Below are 25,706 nucleotides of genomic sequence, written 5' to 3'. Positions count from 1 at the left end.
ATAAGGAAGGATCGGCAGGTACAAGGAATACGGGTCGGAGCGAAACAATATAAACTGAAAGCATTTGCAGATGACTTGGTCTTAACATTACAGGAGCCAGAATCTAGTACAAAAAGAGTTTTGGAATTGATTCAGAAATTTAGTCGGGTGGCGGGTTTTAAGCTGAACAAACAAAAAACTAAGGTGTTAGGGAAAACCTGACAGCTACTGAAACAGAGGGGTTTCAGAAGGAAACAGAACTAAACATTGTTAAAAAAGTGAAATACCTGGGGGTCAATCTGTCTTCTAAGAATTTGAATTTATTTAAAGATAATTATGAGAAATGTTGGTCAGAAGTTAAAAAAGATCTAGAAATTTGGTCAAGACTGAAACTATCCTTGTTAGGCCGAATCGCAGCTATAAAAATGAATGTTTTGCCAAAAATGTTGTTTTTGTTTCAAGCCTTGCAGATTGTGGACAGAGTGGAATGTTTTGGAAAGTGGCAGAAGGATATTTCTAAATTTGTCTGGCAGGGCAAAAAGCCCCGAATAAAGTTTAAAATACTAACTGATGCAAAGGAGAGAGGGGGGTTTGCCCTGCCGGACTTAAGGTTATACTATGAAGCTGCAGCCTTCTGCTGGATGAAAGATTGGATTCTGTTAGAAAACACTGATGTCCTAGATCTGGAAGGCTTTAATAATTCGTTAGGTTGGCATGCGTATTTGTGGTATGACAAGGCAAAAACATACGGAATGTTTAAAAACCATATTGTCAGAAAAGCAATATTTATGGTCTGGAAAAAATACAAAGACTTATTGGAAAGCAAAACTCCGAGGTGGGTATCACCAATAGAGGCCAAGGCTCGGAAAAAACCTAATATGGAGGCCGGCTGGCCGAAATATTGGGAAATAATAGAAAACATTGGAGATAATTGGAGGTTGCAGAGCTTTGAAAAACTAAAAGGTAAGGTGCAAAATTGGCTACATTATGCCCAAATTAATGAGGTCTTTAAGCTAGACAAAAAAATAGGATTCCAGGTGGAAAAATCGAAACTTGAGACAGAGTTGTTAGAACCAAAGACCAAGTTATTGTCGAGAATGTACAACTTGCTGCTTAAATGGAACACTCAGGACGAGACAGTTAAATCAGCCATGATAAAATGGGCTCAGGACATTGGTTATAATATCATGTCTGAAGACTGGGAGAGGTTATGGACCACCGGTATGAAGTTTACCGCATGTAATGCTCTGAAAGAAAACATTATGAAAATGGTATACAGGTGGTACATGACCCCGGTCAAGCTGGCTAAGATATACCATTTGTCCAATAATAAATGTTGGAAATGTAAGGAGGCTGAGGGGACATTCTTTCACCTTTGGTGGACTTGTCCAAGAGTGAAGGCCTTCTGGGAAATGATTTATAACGAGTTAAAAAAGGTGTTTAAGTACACCTTCCCTAAGAAACCGGAGGCCTTCCTTCTGGGCATTGTCGGCCAGAAGGTGTTAAAGAAGGATAGAACTTTTTTCATGTATGCTACCACAGCAGCAAGAATCCTCATCGCTAAGCATTGGAAGACTCAAGATTTGCCCACACTGGAAGATTGGCAGACGCAATTGATGAACTACATGGAACTAGCCGAGATGACTGCCAGGATCCGAGATATGGGAGAAGAAGCAATGGAGGAGGACTGGAAAAAATTTAAGGACTATTTGCAAAAGTATTATAAGTTATATGAACTTTAAGATGCCGCATGACTTGGAAGGTTAGCCCCAGCAACGAGAGTGGATTATATATGAAATTGGATAATATTTTTGAAAGAATCAAAGTTTAAATGGGTAAAAACGACAATATGTTATATTTTTAGAGTAAATGGAAAATAAGGGATTTAAACTTAAACTGTAATTGAAAGTACAAAGAAACAAATGAAACAAGGGTATAATTTGCTGATAATTTTATTGTTAAGAACGCACTATGCGGGAGATGTGGGGAAGTTCGATAGAAATTTGAAATAAGCTGCTGAAATGGTTTGATTTTCTTCTTTTTCTTTTTTTATCTTCTATGCTCTTTCTTTTTTCTGTTCTATCTGTAATTGGAAAAAATGTAATAAAAATTATATAAAAAATTATTAAAAAAAAAAGAGAAGGTAGGCAGGTGGGGGCTGGCTGGGGGGCAGTGGGCCATTTGCTTTAACGGACCTGTCTTCACCAGCCAACTGTGTATCAAAAGCAGAACTTACAGAACCAAAATACTTGGACATATGCAAAGGTGGACAGGGCTTTTGCGTTTTTTATAGGTGTGTGGAAGAGGAAAGTTCAACAGGCATGACAAACCACACCTGCCAAAACGTCCCTCTTCTACACATCTATTAAAAGTGCAAAAGCATATTCCTCTTTTGCATCTGGTTGCCCCACTTTGACATTCAGCCTAAATGTTACTGTCTGATAGTCGCTCTTACCAAAAAAAGGGGGGGGGAGGGAAAAGGGTGGTTGCATTGGGGAAGAGAGCAGGGGAATTTTCCTTTTTGATTGCTATCCAAGCTCGGGATTTGCGCAAGCTACAGTACTAAGGCAACGCGGCGGCAAAACGCTTAGGTGTACGAAATCTTGGAAGCGGAATATCTCTACTCTGCCCACCAGGCGGCGGTGCAGCGACGCAGCTCTTTTGCTGATCCCTCCGAAAGGTAAGTAAGCGAAATGACATTTTGCCTTGTGAATGGAGGGGGCGGGTGGAGAGCGGGTTTTCCTTAAAAAGAAACAAACAAAATTAAAAAAGCCAGAACCTCTAGGAGGGACGATTTCCTCCCCCACCCCTCGGTCTCTCTAATGAAAAGGGGACAGACTTGCTCGCAGCTATTTCGTTTCTCCATCTCCCCTACAAAACCCTTGTCTGGGGAGAGGTAGTTCAAGAGTTTGCGGGAGCAGTTGGATAGGATTTTTGGGAGCACTTCTGAATAGGAATCTGATATGCCCAGTAGCACTTGGGACAGATAGAGAGAGCGAGAGAGAGAGCGAGAGAGAGAGAGAGAGAGAGAACGCGAACTGAACTCTTTATTAAATTCTGCGCCTACTAATAGGATTTTTCTAAAGCTCCCTTCTTTCTTGGGGGCAACTTTCCCCCTCTAGGTGTCTTCGTCGTTTGCCAAAAAATAAAACACAAAAAGCAAACAAACAAAAGCAAAAACCCAAATAAACCTGAGGACCTAAACGTGTAGACAGCAAACCTTCCTATTTCGATTCTGCGAAGCGCGGCGGGGGGCGGCGGCGGGGGCAGGGGAGGGGGTTGGAGAGAAGAGACGGATCCAGGGCTCCTGAGTCCTGCTGGATTGACAGATGCCCAGGGAAGGTGAAACAAGTTTCCTTCCACCCGTGGATGTGTCGTCAAGCCAATCGCGTGACCAGAGCCTGTTCAGGTGAAGGGAGAAGACAAGGCAAAGAAGGGAGGACTCCGCGTGGTTTCAGAGGCACTTCTGGGGTTCGCTGAGTCCGGAGGTGTCTCCTTTCCTTTCCACGGCTAGCTCGAGCCGCTGAAGAAGGGGGAACAACAACAACACGCTGCTTCAACCCAGCCTCCAGAGAGGACTCCTCTCTCTCTCTCTCTCTCTCCTGGCATGCTAGGGATGTGAGCCTGTGCTTCCTTAGGGAGCGGGGACATCCGGATACTACTTCTAGTGGATTGTTGCAAAGAGTACGGGGATGGAGCGCCACTACCTGTGAGGTCCCCGCTGTGTGGGTTGTAGGTAAGATGCGTTGCATGGCTTTCCTCTCTCTCTCTCTCTCTCTCTCTCTCTCTCTCTCTGTGTGTGTGTGTGTGTGTGTGTGTTTTATGGGCTTTTCTGCATGTGGCTCATTCTCTCTGGGCTTCCCAAACTCTTCTTCAGACACAAGGCGCAAAGGTGGAACTAAGCCCCCTGGGAACTGTGAGCTTTGCCTCCCTTCCCGGCCCCCTTTTTCCACCCTAGGGCTCAGCCTGTGTGGAAAAAAATCACAAACCTCAGCACCCCTGAGGATGCGCAGAGTGTTTTCCTTTTACTCCCGAGTCTTCCAGACCTGCCTCTTACACCTGACAGCAAGAGTATATGTGGTTACAAAGCAGGCTAGATACTGCCTGTCACATTCTCTCTCTCTCTCTTTTTTGTAGGGACGTTATTAACTGCACCCTCATCTGTTGTTGGGATGTAGATTGAATCACTGCACGACCAAATGCCATATACTTTTGCTCTTGCCTCCGTTGGTCAGTTTTAGCGTTAAATGGCCCAAACGTGCTTTGGTTTCCGGCTGCCTGGCAGCAGGGGTTCGTGGTGGTGGTCCTGTGCTTTGGACAGCTGTGTCACAAGCAGATGGTTAATTATTGGAGCTTGTTCCAGGACCATACTCGAATGCTGTGGAGAGCTTCACCTGCTGAATTTCTGCTTGATACACAGGTGTTGAAAAGGAGCAGGAACCCTGTTGCAGGGGCTGGGGGGGGGGAGACTTGGCAGTCCTAGTGGCGGTGAATGATCACCTGGAAAGCCCCCTGATGTTTACCACCATATATTTAAGTAGTTCACTTTGGGAGTGTGACCCTCTGTCTCGCTTAGCAATTTCCTTCCACTGCGCTCTTCTGTGTTGCATGGACTAAATGCAGGGTGAATTTTTAAAAAGCATGCCACATGTGTTTTGTGCAGCCTCAGCTCACCCTTAATATTACTGGAAGTCTGTTGAATGTTTCCTAGATTCCAAAGTGCATATATATATTCCTCTCTATTCCCCGAATCACCACTTGAAATTTTGAACTTGCTAAGACAGATTTTCTGTACATGCTCAAGCTCCCCTGGGGATGGATTTTATGGGTTTATCCTACTGCTTAAGGGAATGGAGAGTGGTGAGTGTGACCTCTGTGGACATATAGTTCACTCCTTTTGATCAGACTTAGCCTGTATTGTCTTGGACAACATTCTCCCAGCTGATTTCATAGATCCTACCAGTGTCCCCCCCCCCCGCCCCACAGAGATAAATAGATGCTGCTCATGAAATAATAATCTAATTCTACACACACACACACACACACACACACACCTCAACATTTATCCAAACATGGCTTCCAGGATACTGTAAATAATAATTCCAGACATTAATGCAATATTAAAATAATAATGATCAAAATGAGATCAATACCAGATCTATCCAGCCTATTAAAACATTGCAGGGAATCTGAAAACATGGGCGTTTTAGACCTATTGAGCCCTAAAATGCTTATGTTTCTGGTTTTTTTGTTTTGTTTTTTGTTTGCAGGGCAGGGTGGGTGGGGGAATAAATGGCTTTTATATTGATCTGTGATTCTTTGGCTCCAGTAGGATGGTTGCAGACAAATTGTATTGTAGTGGGGTAGTAGTCTGGGTCCATTCCGATAGACCCAGAAACTCCCTCCCTGTAAAAAAGAAGAAGGAGAGTTTGTCAACAGAGAAGTTAAGTAAACCAGCAACTGGCACTGTCAATGAGTCTCTTGCCCAGGGGATGGCAGGCTGGTGCGAGAACATTGATTTCTGCCTTGCGATAACTTCTTTGATTAGGAGCCTGCCTGGCTGCAGACTCTGGTGTTTGAAAAAACCAGTTCTAACTTTTGCTGCTGGCTGATCCATCTGAGAGGTAAGTGGAGGTAGGAAGCAATACTTGGGAAAGAATCTGTAGAGAGTGTGAATCTCCCGGCGGAAGAGGAGGGGAAGAACTTGTCAATTTCTGATCCGTATCAAAGCCAGGTGAAGGAATTGGAAGTGTATGTAGTTGTGAGGGTGGCATAGTTGTGAAGAGAGCAGGGCTGGGGAACCTGTGGCCGTTCACTGGGGCTCCCAACTCTCACCAACCTATCATCTAATTGCTAGTGGTCCATCTGGGGTGCTGGGAGTTGAACTACAACATATGGATGGTCAAAGGTTCCCCATCCATGAGTGTCAGGGTTTGGACTGGGGAGACTTCAGCTGCATTCAGACCCCCATTTTCTGTGCCCACACCATGTTCCCAATGCTGGATTTTTAACCCATGTTAATCCAGCACTTTTTTAAAAAAAAAATAAAGTGCTACTGTTTGATGTGTTGTTGCTCAAACTAGCTTAGATTCGGTTGGAATCCTTAAGCCATTCTTAATTCACATCTAGCCAAGTTGCAGACACACTTTGCACAGGGTAAAGACATCCCCAATGTGTCAACGCCCCTGGTGTGTCTGCAAACAGAAAAGGACTCTGACTTCAATGAAGCTGTGCTGATGTGAACAGCTTTATGTGTGTGTGTGGGAAGAGTTGCGAAGTGTACTGGGGAAAGAAGCCTTCAGCTTCACTGCCCTCTAAGGTGGTGATGTGAACACAAACCCTTTGCTTCAAAATTCCTGAAGCTGATGAGAGCCTTGTTCTACCTTGCAGACTTGGTTATGAATAAATTGGGTGGCGGGGAGAGGCGCATATGCCACATTGAGTAAGGATGGGATAAAATGAAGTGTGCTGTGATGTGTTGAAAGGCAGGTTTGTGTGAAAAGTGAAACTAAAGACTGCAATGCAATTAGCCCGAAAGAACTGGTTAGTGTAGTGGTAAGAGAGAAAACTGCTAGTTCAAGATTACACCTCCTCATTCATGAGGTGACTTCAAGCAATCCTTTCTTACTGGGCTGTGGTGCATTACTGTAATATCATTGCTGTAATAAATGATGTGAAGTGCTTGGAAACAGTATATGGGCTTCTGCTATATAAATACAAGTGTGCCTATATAGCACAAATGCTTGCAAAAGTACTCGTTACAGTTTTAGTCCTTTCCACTGTCTATAAGATTTGCAGAAGATCTTCACACTTCAATATGGAGATATCATTATAATTTCTGTAAACTGCTAAGCATAACCAGTGCCTGACCACTTCAGCCGGATCTGTCTAATGGTTTGGAAGCTGAATTACGGTATTCTTATGGCATGAACTAAAATAAGGTTACTAGATTTTTTTCAATGAATCCAGGGACACTTTTCAACTTCAATTAATTTTGTATGTGGATTGATTTGTAAATCTGGGGACTGTCCCCGGGAAACGGGGACGTCTGGTAACCTTAAACTAAAAATGGCTGGAGGGATATAATCCTCCTCCTTTGTTTCCCCTTCTAACTGAAGCTGCTTCCCAAGTCAGGGGTGGCACCTTCCAGATGTTGTTGATGACAACTCTGATCATACTTGACCATTGGCCATACTGACTAGGGCTGATGGGAGTCCACAATATTTGGAGAAAACCACACTGACTGCCTCTCTCTTTCATAGGTATCCTTTCAAATCCCATCAGCTCTTTGAATTGTACAGTGCAACTCTATACATGTCCAATCAGATGTAAGTCCTACTGAGTTCAATGAGATGTACTCCCAGGTAACTGCAGATGGGATTGCAGCTGTAATCTTTTAAATCCAAAGCTATAAATGGAATGAAGCTTAATTTCATGTAACCATAGAATATAAAACTCCCCGGGAGCAGGGATATTTCTTTTGCCTGCAGTACTCTGCAAATTGCTAGGAGCAGTGATAGGTCTGTGTAGAGGACATTGTATTTGTGTCTCCTTTTGAATTCTATATTATTGCATCCCTTTCAATCACCGACACCCCATTTTGAAGCTGAAAGTGTATCAATCTTTCCACCTTGGACTACTACTTAGAGCCACAGAGGGTCATGTGAAGGGGCATTTTGCTAAAATGGTCTCTCTTCCTTCAGTCAAAGGCTTTCCTTTAGAAGGAAAATATTAAAAATCCTATGTGCAAAACATGTCACTAGCTCAGTGCTTGGCGGGGGGTGGGGGGTGGGTTAGTATGAAAATGGCATTAATCATATATAGGGTTTTTCCCCCTTCAGTGGAATATATTTGGGCTTTGAGTAACGTCCCCAAAGTTTTTATGTTTTAAAATGTCATGGGATGCTAAATCTTTAATGTTTGCTAAACTCCCTTTTAAAAGCAGTAATGGAAAGCCATGCCTGGTACCCTTAGCGGGGTGTGGGTGTGGGTGGGCAGATCTGTAGTGACACAGGGATTCCTTTTTTCTCTTCCACATCAGTTTGCATTCTTTCCTTGGGGGCGGGGGGAGATCAGTATGAAAACCCACCAGCAATTTCTCCTAACAGACATGCTTGTCTGTAATTTTGTTTAATATTCACATTTTGGACCAGCTGCTTAATGTAATGCATTTTTTTCTATGTTTTCAGTAATATGTGTACCTCTTTACACACTTTGTCCTAGGCTGTATTTTTTGTACATGTTTTGTATATGCTGCTCGGCTGGAGAATAGCGTCACAGAAGGATGGCCGTGTTTCAGTTTTCGGAGCATTTTGGAAAGTGTGAATTGTTTTCATCTATTCAATTTCTATACTTCATTTGAGGATCACAGAGAGGTTTACAATATAAAAACACATAATACTACAAAACATAGGAACAATCAAAATGACACCTGTCAGCTGGGGGGGGGGAGAGGGCGGCTGTGGTGTGGCGTAGGCTGTGGTGGTGGGTACCCATCCAGCTTTGGCCTGTCTAGGGGAGGAGAAGAAGAAGAAGAAGAAGGGTTTGGATTTGATATCCTGCTTTATCACTACCCTAAGGAGTCTCAAAGCGGCTAACATTCTCCTTTCCCTTCCTCCCCCACAACAAACACTGTGAGGTGAGTGTGGCTGAGAGACTTCAGAGAAGTGTGACTGGCCCAAGGTCACCCAGCAGCTGCATGTGGAGGAGCGGGGAAGCGAACCCGGTTCCCCAGATTACGAGTCCACTGCTCTTAACCACTACACCACACTGGCTCCATCTGGGGTTCTTGCCTACCTCGAAGCAACCATCACAACTTGGTGGTGATGGGGTGGATCCTTATAGTTTAGTTGGATGGTGGAATTGGAATCTCCACCAGTCCAATGAATTAGAGTATCCTCTTAAAGGGATCCAAGCTGCAGGTGCTTCTGTCCACCAAGCTGGTCTCAGGCATGGTTGCCCTGCTTTAGTGTGTGTCACAGGGTTATCTGTAACCTTGGTTAACCCCGACAAGATAGTGAACCAGCAGGCGGCTTGGTTGATTGAGGATACACACGCAGTATCCTGTGCCAAGACTTGCTGACATCTGTAATCAATAAAGTTGTGGCCTGTTCAAATCCCAACTGGTTGTTCTGTGTTTATTGCAGTATTTGTCACTGTTTCACTGAAAAATGGTGTCACAAGACCAGCCATGTGCTGCTTTCTTGGATACTGTCTTCCCCCATTCACCCCTGCAGGTCAACTTTGACCTGTAGGCAGACCCACCCACCTGTCAGTCACCTGATGTCATGGTGTGGTGTGTGGGGAGATATAAAGATCTGAACCACTGGGCCAAAAATATCCCCTGCACCTTGATCTGGAAGGCTGTCATTTCTCCACCCCTTGATCTAGGCTATCTTATCTTGATTGGCACCAGCATTCCAAAGTATTTGCGAACCTTAAAACAAAGCTGAGGATAACTTGGGACTGTTCTTTCTGGGTGCATGTGCAAAGCATGTGCTCTTTTTCTGAGCTACAATCCTGTGATATTGCTTGCAGCTATCTCAATTTTCTGTGAGCAGCTGAGGTGTCTGTTCGATGAGGTGGCTGAGAATACAAGGACGACAGCTTGCTTCTTCTTCTATTTTTTTTGTTTTTTGTTAATAGTGGAACAGACTAGTCTCTTATGTTTTCCTGTAATAAATCTGTGTGTGTGTTTTCAAGAAGAAGCCAGACAGCTGGTGTGTTGGGATTCACACTGACAAGGCTTGCTTGAGGAGGGTGGGGGGAGGTGCTGGGTGACGAAAGCCACGTGGTCCCGGGAAAGATCACAGATCAACACTCTTGAGGCTGAACCGTATTTTTGTTGACGTACATGAGCAAAAGGCAAGAAGCCTGCATCTCCAACTGTACATTCCTCCGTGAATTCATATATCACTCTTTCTTTCTTTCTTTCTTTCTTTCTTTCTTTCTTTCTTTCTTTCTTATTTGATGGGGGGAAGTATGTATGTAATAAGCAAGTGGGTTCTTTCTTGCTCTCTGCATCACACTGAGATTAACAGGCTAGACACATAGCAACTGTGGGGGCCAGGTGAAAACTTGTCCTCTGAATAGGACTACTGTGCAGGAATAATCTTACAATTAACACAGATAAATGTTCACACACATTTGTAGCTTTTGACCTGATCTTGTAAGGTTCTGAGAGTATTTTCTTCTAATTTAAAGAACCACTATTTATTATCACTCTAACAACATAAGACGCGGGTGGCGTCTGTGGGACGCGGGTGGCGCTGTGGGTTAAAGCCTCAGCGCCTAGGGCTTGCCGATTGAAAGGTCGGCAGTTCGAATCCCCGCGGCGGGGTGCGCTCCCGTCGTTCGGTCCCAGCGCCTGCCAACCTAGCAGTTCGAAAGCACCCCCGGGTGCAAGTAGATAAATAGGTACCGCTTACCAGCGGGAAGGTAAACGGCGTTCCGTGTGCTGCGCTGGCTCGCCAGATGCAGCTTTGTCACGCTAGCCACGTGACCCGGAAGTGTCTCCGGACAGCGCTGGCCCCCGGCCAATAGATGTGAGATGGGCGCACAAACCCCAGAGTCTGTCAAGACTGGCCCGTTCGGGCAGGGGTACCTTTACCTTTTTAACAACATAAGAGCAAAATGACAGTGGATTTGAGCATCACATGATGAGGTTGATGTATACCGTGGATAGAACGTCTTCCCCCCACATCTATGGGCCTTGTTCTAGGTCTCAGAGCTGCTGCCTCTCTTACTCTCTCTCTGGCCCACCCCATTTAAAAAACCTTTATTTCAAAGCTGCCGGCTATGTTACTAAGTGCATTATTGGTGAGACCCTAGCGACACACCATCTTAATTTGCTTAAAGGCGTACACATAAATTAGCATGTGCACATTTACATAATTTTATTTATTTAGACAATTTATACACCACTTAATTTTTCAAAGAAAATCTCTAAGCAGTTTTACAACCTCCTAAAAATACCGCAATAATAATAAAAACTGCAGTAAACATTCCACATTTTCGAGAATTGCGGGCAACCATTAGCCAAGAGAACCTCTTAAACATCAGATATAAACCACAATAGCTAACATAATACCCACAAGCCGATCCAAAATATGTATAGCAGAGACCAACCAAACATGCAAATATACAAGCATGCATGTAACAGCAGCTCTCTCACATTTGCAGCTATCAGGAACCTGAGCTCTTGAGATAATGCTTGAGTGTCCAGCAATGCCATTGGCCAGAGCAGGAAAACAGTGTCCTGCAGTTGCCCCATGTGGCGAACTGTTGGAACTGAAGCTTGGAACTTGAAACTTTTCCAGCTCTGTCTCCTTTTCTTTTGCTCCCAGCTCACCTCCTGTCATCTGTTTGCTGTCAAGCCTTGGAGTTGGGTTTCCTTTCTCAGGGGTTTTCCAGGCTGCAGCTCCAATTCCACACAAGTGAATGGAGAAATGGGAAGAGGGGCTGCAATGAAGGCAACCATGGGCTTTTACTAGGGCTTTTACGATTGAAAATAAAGTATAGTCTTATTTTTTAAAATAATAATCTGTATATGAATGAAACATTCTAAAGAACCATAGAGTTGGAAGGGAACCAAAGGGTCCTCTAGTCTAACCCTCTGCATGAATCTCAACTAGATCATCCATGAAAGATGGCCATCCAACCTCTGCTTACAAACCTCCAAGAAAGGCGAGTCCACCACCTCTCGTGGGAGTCTGTTCCACTGCCAAACAGCTCTGACTGTCAGAAAATTTTTCCTTTTCTTTTTTAGTGATGCACAAGTTGAAGCTGGCACCAGCTGTTGGGAACTGCTGGCCACAACCTCATGTGGCAAGCAGTGTTACTACAGATTCTCAGGCAAGAATTTTATGGACTGGGTCCACCCAGGCTGCCCAGTGGCTCCTCTTGGGCAGGAAGGAGTATAAGAAGACTTCGTGTCCCAGGGGTACTTTGCTCTAGTTCCCCTTTGCATGTTCACACCCAGAGACCTCCCTCCTAAATAAATTCACATTTGATTCAAATTTTAGTTTTGGTTTTTGGCAGAATTTAGGCCACAACTTTATCGTTTACAGAAAAGTGAGTAGTTGCATAGGCTCTGGTTTGATTAGCTCCCTGCACCCTTGCAGATAGCGCTGACCCAGAGCTCTATCATAGGTCAGCCAAGGGTGAACACCTGAGGCAGGTGAAAAGCCTGGGAACAGACTCTGTTCACTCCCCAGATGCCCCCCTGGACTCAGGCATGGGCACAACCCCCTTTTGGGGGTTGACTAAACCAAGCTGAGTCCCTGGATTCCTTTAACGGAATACCCTTCACATAGGGATGGCAAGACCGTTTTCCCATCCCAGTGCCTATCTGCAACCTGCAATGCGGCAGGTGAAACCCAAATGGCTACAGCCAATCAGCCAAGTGGGGAAAATTCCTGCTGTACCCCTGTCCCAACGACAGACGACACACGACGGCATAGCAAGGTCAAGCACAAAATGCCCTAAAAGTAGGGAGAGGTGGGCAGTTGTTCCGAATGCACACGCCGAAAGAGGAAGCTCTAGGTTATGTGCATGGGCATAAATAGGTCCCTCGAACTGTTTGGACTACGTCCCATTGGCCAGATTGCACCCAGCTACGAGGGACCTACCAATCTGGTGTTGTGGTTATCCAATAGTCCCACCCACAACCAGGAGGTCAGTCTCCAGGTCTCACCATAACACATGCCCTCTTTTAGGGAGGACACAATTTGCTTGCTTTCCCTCTGATCCTAGTTTTCCTTCAGTACTGACTTTTCATACGCCTCTTAGCTCCCGGCTCCTGACTCACCTTCAACCTCTGCCCATGGCCCAACTCTACCACCAACCTGGAAGAAGCATGCCTTCCTGTGGCAGGAGGGAAAAGTGCTTTTTCTAAGACTGCCTTTGCCACTTGTGGTTTTTGGCAGTTCATTTTCAGTCAAAAGGGTTTTCATTGGTTAATTTTTTTAAATAAATCGCTTGGACACCTTCTGTTGAGTAAGCAGCATATAAATCATTAACTTAAAATTTAAAATGGATTATTCTGTTGGAACTGCATTCATGCATAAGAGCTGCATTGTTAATTAAGAGCATGGACTGTTCTGAATAAATATATACAGAATTGTGCGGTAAATATGGCAGTTTGTGGGAGGAAAACAACAACCCTATTTCATCAGAGCTTATGGGTCATTGGGGTTTAGGGATGGGGGCAGAAATTTGATTCAGTCAGCACTTAAAGTGAGAGCTGCCTAATCCACACTTTCAGAAACAATATGTGAACCAAAGTACAGCCATTCTTCAAAATTTGCCCTCCACGGAATTCTACAGTGCAGTTCTCTAGCCAAATAATGTATACAAAAATGCATATACTAGAGTAAAGCATGCATAAAAATGGATTTGTTGGTGAAAATAGCAATGCTTAGGAAAATTGCTTCATGGAAATGTGCATGTTGGGTGAAACTGAATACAAAAATGCATATATTTGAGTAAATCAACATTAAAATTCTGCTGAATTTCCCAGACTTAAAATCACAAACTGGTGTGAGGTTGTGCTAAGGTTGAAAAAATCAGATCCCAAATGGGAGACCAAATGTTTGGTCTCTGCTACATTTATTGAACTATGAGCAGCAGAAATAATTAGGGATTGTTGTATTATGGTTATGTTATAACAGAGTGAAGATAGGATGCAGCAATGAGATAGAATTTAAACAAAACACTGCAGAAAATGAGATGGGAAGTCGATAAAACGAAATAAAAATTTATTATGCATTGGAATTTTATGTGAAAATTGTGGAAATTTAATAAAATAGATTTATTTTTTTAAGAAAATAAGGTTGGAAAAATGAGAAACTGGGAGAAACTGAAATTGACACAACCACCCATTCCTAATGAAGTCAGAGACAGAGAAGGTGGGGGCTACCAAAGGGAATAAATGAGTGGGGGAGAGAAGAGGGTGGGCAGTGACTTTGCTGAAAATGTTTGTCTAATTACCTTGGTGACCCAAAGTCGCACAGCGAATTAATCCAAAATAAATTCTTACTTGCCAAGGTGCAAAGAAAGTGCCATGTCTCTTGGAGGAAGCCAAGCTCGATGCTCTGCTGGTGAAAGGCACAGACGTTCTTTTCCTTTGATCTTTTGGGTTGCTTTTTATGCTGTCAAGCTTCAGGTGTTTGTTAAACAGGGCCTGTGATCTGTAAGTCTGTAACGTGACATTTCAGAAGCGTGTGTGTGACACTAGAAACACAGCTGCCGGGGGGGGGAGGGGGATGGCGTTGGGATTTATTTTAAAAAAATGGTGTCTTGGTGCACCTGAGATGTCTGTGGAGCAGAGGAGCTGATGAAAGGGAGATCCTCGTTAAATAGCAGAGTTAGTGTGCTAAGAATAAACAGAACAGAAATTGCTATCTATGGTATTTGCAAACTGTTGAAAGCATTTGGGGGGAAAGACCCTCAATTTAGAAAAAATAAATAAATAGCACTGTCTTCCCCCTACAGTTCAAGGAGGCAAGACCACCTCCCCCTGCCCCCAAGACTGGTTGTAAGTAAGATGGCAGGCAGGTGAGGGACAGCATACAGGGGATGGTGGAGCAGTGTCCCAGTGGATCAGCTGCCACTGGGTCTACTTTGAATATGACTTGGTCCAATGCAACCCATTAGAATTGCTTTGCTATAACAGAGCAAGGTATATGTTTGCCCAGCATCTTGCGTTACTGGATTAGAGTGTCTGTGGTCCAGCATTCTTCTTCAGAGGCCAACTGGAAACCTCTTGCAAGCAGGGTATGAAAGCCATGCCCATATTTTTAGTTTGCTATATCTGCTGTTTGCCCAGTAACTTAGGACTCCAGTTCTCTGGATGCTGTGTAACAAAAAATAGTCTAAAACAGAAGATTAATCTTATGCCATCAAAGACACACTGAAATCCCATAAAACAAAGACAAGGAAGGAAAGCAATTCCGTGAGTTGAGAATGGAGAATTAAAGCAACCTTGTCAGACCAGACATGGGGCTGTAGCTCAGGGCTAACACAACTGCTTTGCATGCAGATTCCCAGCAGCATCTCTAGGTAGGGCTGGGAATGACTCCTGGCTGAACCCCTAGGGATCCACAGCCAGTCAGGGTAGACAATACTACTGAGCTAGATGGACCAATTGCCTGACTCAGTAAAAGCCAGCTCCCTATCCTGACTGCCATAAAAGCAGTTATTAAAATGCTGGCTTTAGTATTTAAATATTGTTTGCTAAAAGGCGTAGGAGAACAAAGAATAGAATTTACCAGGCACTGGAAAAGCATTCATGTGGCTGTAAGCATTTGGAATAAAGGCTGTACAGAGGGGTATTCAGTGCTAGGCCTATTCAGAGTAGACACATTGCAGCCCATGGACATGTAATGTAAGTTTCTTAATTTCAGTCAGGCTACTCTGAGTAGGACTTGGATGAATATTACCCACAACCTCTGGACATGGAGGTTCAATGTGACAATCATATCTAATAGACATTGATAGAACATCTGTTCCATGAACTTGTGGAAAACGTAAACCAGTGCTGTTGCTGCAGTGTGCGCACTTGTAGTGTAATGGCTAATGCCATTTTACAGCCTAAGGCATAAGTCCCACTGAGCCATTGGTAGTGTGGGAAGCAGGGTTGGCTCAAGCTGACTTGGAGCTGAGATTGTGGGTAAGGCTAGCATGGAGCAGAAGGGTGATAATCTGCTAGGTCCAGCCCCTGAGTCAGATTTCTCAGCTGTGACACTCTTTCGGGCGGCTCTTATGTTTCTGTGGGAAATTACAGTCAAGCATAACTAGCAAGCACAGGGATAGTTAATGCATGATAATGGACTCAGCTAGGTCACGCCCCTCACCTGGAAGAAAATGAGTTTCCTTCTTTTTGTTCTCTTTCACAATGTAAACTCATGGAAATAGGACATGCAGTTTCACGGGAGCCTGCTACGGCCTTTCCCAGCCTGCTGGGTCCCATAGCTGTCAACATTTTCCCTTTTTTAAAAGGGAAATTCCCTTATTCCGAATAGGATTCCTTGCAAGAAAAGGGAAAAGTTGACAGCTTTGCTGGGTCCATGCCTGGGATTTTCAGCCAGCAACTCTTTCACCTCCTTCCACTCCTCATCCTAATCCAACCAAACTCTTCTAGGCATCTCCTCAGAGCTCATGACTTGGCTAAGTATTGTAAGACTTGGCTAAGTGTTTTGAGAGCTTCTTAAGCTGCACTTTGCAGAGCCAGGCCAGTGGCTAATCTTGTTCTCACAGTGGCCAACCAGAGGCCCATGGGAAAGTTGAGAGTAAGGTCCAAGCAAGAGTGCACTCTCCCTCCTGTGGTTTCCAGCCACTGGTGTTCAGAGGCATGACTGTGTTTGACTGTAGCTAATAGTCACTGATAGACTTTACTTCCATTACTTTGCCTAATTCTCTTTGAAAGCCACCTGAGCTGGTAGCCATCACTGCCTTCTGCGGGAGGGAGTTCCAACGTTGAACTATGTGCTTTCTTTTGTCTCTCCTGAGCTTCATTGGATGTCCCTGAGTTCTCTGTCCACTTCCTTCATGCCATGCATAAGCTTATAAACTCCTATCACATTATCATTTGCCTTTTCCTTAAATTAAAATGTCCCAAATGTTGTAACCTTTCCTGATAGGGGGATTGCTCCTTCCCCTTGATCATTTGGGTTGCTCTTCTCTGAACTCTACAATTTCCAACTCTACAATATCCTGTTTAAGTTAATTGGCTGAAGAACTGTATTGCAAAATCTGGAGAATTATGAATTTCCTAGGATGGTTGTGTTTCAGTTGGCGTGTTCAAGAAATTGTGAATTAGGTAGGTTTGCCTATAAATGCAAATTGAATCAAATTTCCCCTCTGCCCCTACCCACTGATGTTCCATACAGTTGCATGGAAGGAAGGCTACTGTGGTTTACACATTTCTGTGGCTAATACCTTCACTAATTGGAGCAACTTTCTGACATCTCACACTTCCAGTCGGTATCGGGTTTATGAATGCATGAAGTTAAAATAATTGAAAATTGTGTAGGGGCTTGTACTGCTATTTTTTTAAAAAAATATTAATATCATACAGCACTGTGACTTAAATGGTTTCTCTCTCCCTCTCTTCCAATTTGTAAATGCACTAAAAATGGGCCCATAACTGTTCTCTGTCCAACATTACATAGAAATATCTAGGATAAAACCAGACTTTGCATTTTTGCAATGATATTAAATGTGCTGTTAACATCAGGAACAAGACTGTCAAAAATAGCAATAATTTTAATGGGATTTAAAAAAATTATTTTAAGGAACACTTGAAATGTTCCCTAATAAGGCTTGAACAGGGCTTTACCCTGATAAAAGAAATTCTGTCGTACTGTTGTACTATAGCACCGTTCCATATATGTACCATTTTTTATATTGAGGTTTCACATTATTTTTTGAGGTGGAACTGTAATTGGATTTAGCAATGAAATACGGATCTCTTTGCCATTTCCAGGAGTGAAGAACCTGTGCCCCCCCCAAGATGTTGTTTGGCTCCAACTCCCTTCATCCCTGACCATAGGAGCTAATTTCAAGGGGCCATAACATAATTGTGGGAGCTGGACACCCATAATGTCAATCAGCAAAGCCAGAGAGAGCCAGCCGGCCTCTGTAGCGCTGCCTCTGAGAGAGATGCAGTTCAGCTCCACCCTCTGTCTCTCTGCCTCCGTGTCTGAGCCCCTCCCCACAGAAAAGGGTGCCTTGCTGGCTGTGGAGAGGAGGAGGAAGAAGAGCTGGCAGCGCCAGCCACCGCACACAACACGGACGTGATACATCACACACACAAGCCTGCATGTAGTGTGTGTGACATCCCAAGCACAATATGCAACATCACATCACATTTTGGGGGGAGTCCCAAAACGTGATGTTGTGTGTTGTGCATGTGGCATCATACGCACAACGTCCAGGTGTGTGCATGTGATGTTGCATGTCTGCATTATGGAGGTGGGTACCCACAATCCTGAAGGCAAGATGATGCCCCTGCCCCTGACTATTGACTCTGCTTGTTGGGAGTGATGGGAGTGCAGGGTCATTTGGAAGACCACAGGATCAGGGAATCAAATGTTCTTTTTTATAGCAATTTTTGTTAAATTTTCTGTTTTACAATTTCAGATAAACATTTTACAAACTTTAAAATATCCAATAACTTCCCTTCTTCTCTTTCCACGGTTCATTTTACATATCCTACATCCCTGTATTTTCTACTATAACCATTCAAATCAATTTTCCACTTTTACACCCAAAAATTATTTACTCTCTTGAATTTATCTTAACGCTGCCAGCATTTTCAACTGTACACAGTTATTTTCCACGTACTCAATAAATGTTTTCCAATCTTCTTTAAATGTATGTTCTTCTTGCTCTCTTATTCTATCAGTGGCAGAGCTTCATGCTCTGGCACTGGGGGGCGGAGAGCAGGCAGAGGTGTGGCTGGTGTGCGTCCTGGGGGGCATGGCGCACTGGGATCATGCTGCTGGGGCCGGTGCGCTCCCCCTGCCCCCCTCTTCCTCCACCACTGTATTCTATGTGTTAAATCTGCAAGTTGTGCATATTCTGTCAATTTAAGTTGCCAATCCTCTTTAAGTTGGGACCTTGCTCACGTTCCTTTTTGGGCTAACAAAAAACGGGCCACAGTTGTTGCTTACATATATAAGCTTTTCTGACACCTGGGATAGCAGTCTTGGTGATCCCCAGCAAAAAGGGCTCTGTTTTTTTTGGGAAAGTAATTTTGAACATTTTTTTCACTTCATTATAAATCATTTTCCAATATACTTTTACTTTTTTACAGGTCCATCACATGTGAAAGAACATTCCCTCCACCTCTTTACATTTCCAACACTTATCTGATTCTGTCTTGTAAATCTTAGCCAACCTACTCGGTGTTAAGTACCATCTATGAATCATTTTCAAATAGTTTTGTTTCAAGACTGTAAGGATACACTGGGCACAAGACATAAGGTATAACATACCATTTGAATCATGGGAAAAACTGTGGAAAGAGAATTTAAAATTTATGGCATGCAGTTCACTAAAAGAAAATTATATGAAAATGATGTATAGATGGTATTTAACGCCGTTAAAACTTACTAGCATGTATAAAAATTCATCTAACCTATGTTGGAAAAGTAAAGATAAAGAAGGTACTTTTTTCATATGTGGTGGACATGTAAAAAGGCGAGGAGTTTCTGGGAAATGATATACAATGAAATGAAAAAAAAGTTTAAAAATACATTTGTTAAAAAACCAGAGGCCTTTTTACTAGGAATACTAGGAGATGTTTAAAGTGCCAAAGAAGCAAAAGAGACTATTTATGTATGCAACCAAAGCTGCCAGAATGCTATTTGCCCAGAAATGGAAAGAAGAGAATGTCCCAACGAAAGAAGAATGGAAGAATAAGATGATAGACTATGCAGAAATGGCTAAATTAACCATGAAGGTCAGGCACCAAGATGAAGGAAAACTTAATCAATAATGGATTTTTTTAAAATAGATTACTTTAAAGAGCACTGTAAAAACGTGGAAACACTAGCAGGATTGTTGTAACATTTATGAACTGAAGGTAAAATTAGGATGTGAAAAAGAATTTGAAATTAAGTGAAGAAAAATAATTAGATGCAAAGAAAATAAAAGGGGGAAGGGGAAATGGGGGGGGGGTCAATCAATGTAAATTTGGAAATGATATGTTAAGAAAAATTGTTATTAGAAAAATATTGAAAATAAAATATTTTTTTTAAAAAATCAAATATTCTTTCAATGAATAACATGCTGTAAATTTCAAGTCACTTTTCCAAAGTTTCTCCCAGAGGTTAAGATCTATACTGTGTCCTATATCTATTGCCCAGTGTGTCATTGAAGCTTTAACAACCTCTCTTTGTTTCCCATTCTAATAATAATCGTTTCCCATTCCCATTCTAATTATACATTTTAGACAAAAGTTTTTCTTTGTTTTGCAATTGAATTGTGAGCTTTGGTTCAAAAAACCATTCTGTCTATCTAATTTAAACATATCATGTATATGGTGATATTGCAACCAGTCCGTAACTTGGCTCCTTTGGTTTTCCATTGGTTTCAGTTTGGGTCCCCCCCCCCCCGTCTGTAAAATCCAGCAGTTCCCTGTAAGTCGACCATTGTCTGTCCATATTAACGCTTTTAATTGTAATTGCTTCAATGGGAGATAGCCATAAAGGTGTTTTTCTTTCCAGCAGATTTTTATATTTCTCCGAAACTCCATGCAGACTCTTCCTAAGAATGGGGTTCATAAAACTCTTACATATTTTTTGCCTTCCCATACCAAAGGTATGTGTGCCAGCTGAATTTTAAATCATGACCCTCTAAATCAGCCTTTCTCAACCTGTGGGTCCCCAGATGTTGTTGGACTGCAACTCCCATCACCCCTAGCTAGCAAGGCCTAGCTAGCAAGGCTCAGGGATGATGGGAGTTGTAGTCCAACAACATCTGGGGACCCACAGGTAGAGAACCGCTGCTCTAAATCTAGGATGTCTGCATCTATTGCAATCCATTCTGGGGAGTCAAATGTTCAGATTGAAATAGCTCTGCTTTCCCTTGTACAATCAACCCCATTTGTTGCTTTTTGTTTCTGGCCAGAAAGGGCCCAGGGATTACTCAATCTGCCTGATGTTAAAGTAGCTGGAAGCAGAAGAGGACATGACTCCTGTTAGGGCTGTGCACCAAGTTCTGCTGAAGTCCAAACTGAGCCAGGCCAAATCTGGGTGGTTTTGAGATCCACCCAACTTGTTTGGAGACAGTTTTGGATTAGGTCAGCTGAGGTCTGGGTGTCTTGGAGTGTGGCAAAGCCCAAACTGGCTGCCACATCTGATAGAGAAAGAAACAAGAGCACAGAATGGTGTGGGTGTGCACCCCCAGCACTTACCCTACCAGTATAGGGGAAAAGGCACCTACATCAGTTACAGAGAGAAGCTCTTTGCACCTCTCCTTTGTTTAGTACAGAAAGGAAGTTGGATGTCCAATCCTGGCATCCAATGACATCCTGACATCATTGTGAACAATGTCATTTAGCGGCAACACACTGCCCCCTTTTTTTGTTTGCAGAGGTCATGTGTATTTATTCAGGCAATGGCTCTTTAAGTGCTGCCTATGCATTAGGAGAAAGCCTGCCGCAGGTCTGTGCTAAGAGTCCTGTTGTAGACTTGCGTATAACCCTGTTCAGTTAATCTGTTGCATTATAAACACCTAGGTGCACCCTGAATCTGCCGTGAAGGTTCCCTGGATAGTGCATGTTAAAATGTGATCATATAATGTAATGTATATTCATAGCTATGCTTTCATGGCAGAGAGGAGGGGGATCTTGACACTGGGCTGACTTCCTCAGCAGCAGGCACATACTTGTCACCTCTAGTTCAGCTTTTGCTTTCTCACTTTCCCTTCTAAAGTCAGGGGCAAGGCTTTCATTGAGTGTAATGCAGCTGGATTGCACCCTAAAGCCACATAACACAAAGCCTTGAGATATACTCTGCTTAGCTGTGATTCTGTTGTCACGTGAATTTTATTTTATTTTATTTTTTGCAATTCCTTAACTGCAGGAAACCAACAGTGAAATCTGTTGCATCCAATAAATTAATCTCCATCACATTATAATGTGTAGCCTTAATTACAGGTACGTGTCAGTGTTGCTAAGCGTCAGCCCCTAGTATTTGTTAATGTTATTACAACATATATATGTAAATGTCAGGCTTGCTGGAGGCGAAAGAGGAACATAGGTGTCAAACCATTCCAAAATCAAACTCTTTTTTACCCAGGGATAGCAGCATCATGGGATTCTTAGTGCATTTATTGACTGGCGGAGGGAGGCAATCATTCAAAATCACAGTGACATTTTGAGAACTGAAACCAGGCAGGGTTAAATTATTTTCATTTATTTCTGACAAGTACTTTTTTAAAAAAATGACTAATTTGCAAGAAATTTTGCTAACCTCATTCTGAGATGTGTGCTTTAAAAGACTGTTTAGAAATTGTTTTTGCAGACTTCCTTGTAAAGTTTTTATTTCTGGTGTGTGTGAGAGACATTGCCCCAATTTTTATTTCACTTCTGAAAAATGCACACCTCATTTTAAAGACAGAGGATCATTATTTTCTGAATTTGAGGTTCTGGAGTTTAACAGCACTGGGATAGTGTGGTGGATAGAGTGTTGGACAAAGACCTCACCAGCCATGATACTGAGATGTTGACTCTGGGCCACTCACTAACTCCCAGTCGAACTGACCTTACACAATAAAAGTCTTATTGCTTAGATTAAATTCTAACACTTGCTGGATCCAGGGATTAGAGGGTTCTGGCACCCACAAACTCATACCATTATAAAGGTAAAGGTAAAGGTACCCCTGCCCGAACGGGCCAGTCTTGACAGACTCTGGGGTTTGTGCGCCCATCTCACTCTATTGGCCGGGGGCCAGCGCCGTCCGGAGACACTTCCGGGTCACGTGGCCAGCGTGACAAAGCTGCATCTGGCGAGCCAGCGCAGCACACGGAGCGCCGTTTACCTTCCCGCTGGTAAGCGGTACCTATTTATCTACTTGCACCCGGGGGTGCTTTCGAACTGCTAGGTTGGCAGGCGCTGGGACCGAGCGGCGGGAGCGCACCCCACCGCGGGGATTCGAACCGCCGACCTTTCGATCGGCAAGCCCTAGGCGCTGAGGCTTTTACCCACAGCGCCACCCGCGTCCCTCATACCATTATACTGCAGACTTATTTCTACAAATAAGAATGTGTGTGTGTGCATAGTGTGTCATAATGCTTATTCTAGAATCCATATGAAGGAATACCTGGACAGTGGCACTCTTCCTCTCTTTTGGCTGAACTACTATTAGGGTCTTGAAAGTGGCCACCTTTAGCTTTAAGAAACATTATCCTTGGGGCCCCAGTCCACATTCTGGATCAAGGCATCATACCAGTTTTCTGTTAAAAATTACTCCCACCCCAACTTCTTTGCACCAACTGATGCCATTTGGCTCCTTGTTGAATACACATTGTTTCTAAGCAAATGCTCATAGGATTTTATTTGTAGGCACACATTCCTATGAACGCTTGCTTTGGAGTATGAAAGCCATATGTTCCACTTAACAGAGAACAGCCCTTTATTTGAAGGACAGTTCAGTCCAAGTCTTGTTTAACATTAAAGAACCCTAAGAAGGGGGAACAGGAGGGGCTTTGAAGTTGCCCATCAACAGCGGCAACAACTCTGGGCAGCAGAGTAACCTGACACACAGGTCACCTGGTCACATTAAATGATACTACTTTGCCCAAAAGCTTAGCATATGCAAATCTCTTTTGGTGAAGTATAAGGGGCTGCCCTTTTGTTCCAGAATATAGGATCATCTTGCATCATGTGCCTGGCGAAAAGCGATTCTGTAACGATGCTTAATGGGTACTTGTATTTTGTTGGGTAGCTTGTCTTTCCTTCTACCTACAGTACCATTTGAAATGTCCCCACTGAGTGTGCCTTTCTAGTAGTAGAAGGTGGGATTCTGGGATGGCTACTGATACACCTTTCTAGCTAGGATGGGGATTACAGGAGCTTTGGGGTGGAGCTCCTTTTTAAACAAGCATGCTTTCTGCACATTTAGGTACTTGGTGGTGGGACGACAGGAAGAGAAGACGAGGTCGCATTCCTAACCCATTTTCCTGCATTTCTAACCCCATTTAACAAATGTGGTAGCAATGACTTCTAAGTAGATCTAAGTACATAGAATCATAGAGTTGGAAGAGACCACAAGGGCCATCGAGTCCAACCCCCTGCCAAGCAGGAAACACCATCAGAGCACTCCTGACATATGGTTGTCAAGCCTCTGCTTAAAGACCTCCAAAGGAGGAGACTCCCCCACACTCCTTGGCAGCAAATTCCACTGTCAAACAGCTCTTACTGTCAGGAAGTTCTTCCTAATGTTTAGGTGGAATCTTCTTTCTTGTAGTTTGGATCCCACCCCTTAACCTCCTCTTCTCCAGGCTAAACATGCCCAGCTCCCTTAGCCGTTCCTCATAAGGCATCGTTTCCAGGCCTTTGACCATTTTGGTTGCCCTCCTCTGGACATGTTCCAGTTTGTCAGTGTCCTTCTTGAACTGTGGTGCCCAGAACTGGACACAGTACTCCAGGTGAGGTCTGACCAGAGCAGAATACAGTGGCACTATTACTTCCCTTGATCTAGATGCTATGCTCCTATTGATGCAGCCCAGAATTGCATTGGCTTTTTTAGCTGCCGCGTCACACTGTTGGCTCATGTCAAGTTTGTGGTCAACCAAGACTCCTAGATCCTTTTCACATGTACTGCTCTCAAGCCAGGTGTCCCCCATCTTGTATTTATGCCTCTCATTTTTTTTGCCCAAGTGCAATACTTTACATTTCTCCCTGTTAAAGTTCATCTTGTTTGTTTTGGCCCAGTTCTCTAATCTGTCAAGGTCATTTTGAAGTGTGATCCTGTCCTCTGGGGTGTTAGCCACCCCTCCCAGTTTGGTGTCATCTGCAAATTGACCAGGATGCCCTTGAGTCCATCATCCAAGTCGTTGATAAAGATGTTGAATAAGACCGGGCCCAAGACAGAACCCTGTGGCACCCCACTAGTCACTCTTCTCCAGGATGAATGTCCAACATGTCCAACATGGTGTAGACCCATTGATATTAATTGGCTTTTACTATTAATTGATTGATTGATTATATTTTATCCAACTTTCTCTCTCTCCAAGGAGCTCCTCATTTAATCTGTACAACAACTCTATGATGTAGGTTAGGCTGAGAGGCAGCGACTGGCCTAAGGTCACAGGCTTTATGGCTGAGTGGGGATTGGAGACCCAGTTTCCTATGTCCTAGTTTGACACTGTACACCACACTTACTCTCCAAGGACTAAATTTCAGTGGGTCTACTCAGAGTATGCTGGATACAATCCTAACTTAGTCCATTTGAACTCAATACGACTCAATTCTGATCAGACATTTATATGATTGTGCTGTAATGCACCATGGAAGTTACCTGTCTCTAGCTGAAGAGAGCAAAGCGCGGAAAGTAATTTGCAAAGCTACACTTGAAAATCATCCTAGCATAACATCATCATTACAATTATCTGTCATAAGATTTAGTTCAATTACTTTAAGGGAAAAAAAACGCTCTCTTGTCAAGATGGCCCTTCTTGTACTGGGATTTGATACTCCGAGGAAAGGTTAAGAACTCCCCCCCCCCAGCATACTAATTCCTTCATTAACCATTGTCGGACAGCTTTCACATCTCATAATTTTCCCAGTTTCCTTTTGGTTCTCTAGTGCTCTAACCCCAGGGAACCAGAAAGCATTGAGTGCTCAAGGGAACAAAAACTTCAGGAATACGAAGCGCTGCATATTTATAGCCCATAATATGGAAGGGAAGAAAGAATCTTTAAAATGTACATGGTAATTTTGAAATAATTGAATAAGCAGAGTAATCGCTATCATGTAAGTGATTATACACAGCCTTTTACATTCGCTTTGCAGAGTGGTATGCTGGTACTAAGATGCTCAGGGTGGGAAAGAGGTGGGGTGGAGTGGAAGTTGTAAAGCTTCCATTTGAAATGTTGATGGGAAGTGGGAAGAAAAATGCAGCAGACACCCCTCTTTTATGGGAACACTGCATTCTTTCTAAGTGGTTACCCATGTTCTCATTCTTTGAGTCCAGTGGGATGCCCAGGGGGCAGAGGA

At 43.4% G+C, this 25,706-nt stretch overlaps 1 protein-coding gene across 2 annotated transcripts in view; it reads left to right on the top strand.

Moving 5' to 3' along the window:
- Positions 1 to 3,285: 3,285 nt before the first annotated feature.
- The window catches only part of IL1RAPL2 (interleukin 1 receptor accessory protein like 2), a 491,230-nt gene continuing 468,809 nt past the window's right edge, over positions 3,286 to 25,706 (top strand). Inside the window, exon 1 of one of the 2 annotated variants that reach the window (XM_082207241.1) lies at positions 3,286 to 3,715. The gene's annotated coding sequence lies outside the window, so the exon portion shown is untranslated. Of the gene's footprint in view, positions 3,716 to 5,498; positions 5,604 to 25,706 lie in introns of those variants that run through there. The other variant, XM_082207242.1, reaches the window with a different exon arrangement.

Source organism: Podarcis vaucheri, assembly GCF_965113315.1.
Source record: "Podarcis vaucheri genome assembly, chromosome: Z".
Lineage (NCBI taxonomy): Eukaryota > Metazoa > Chordata > Lepidosauria > Squamata > Lacertidae > Podarcis > Podarcis vaucheri.
This window is presented reverse-complemented; position numbering and strand designations above follow the sequence as displayed.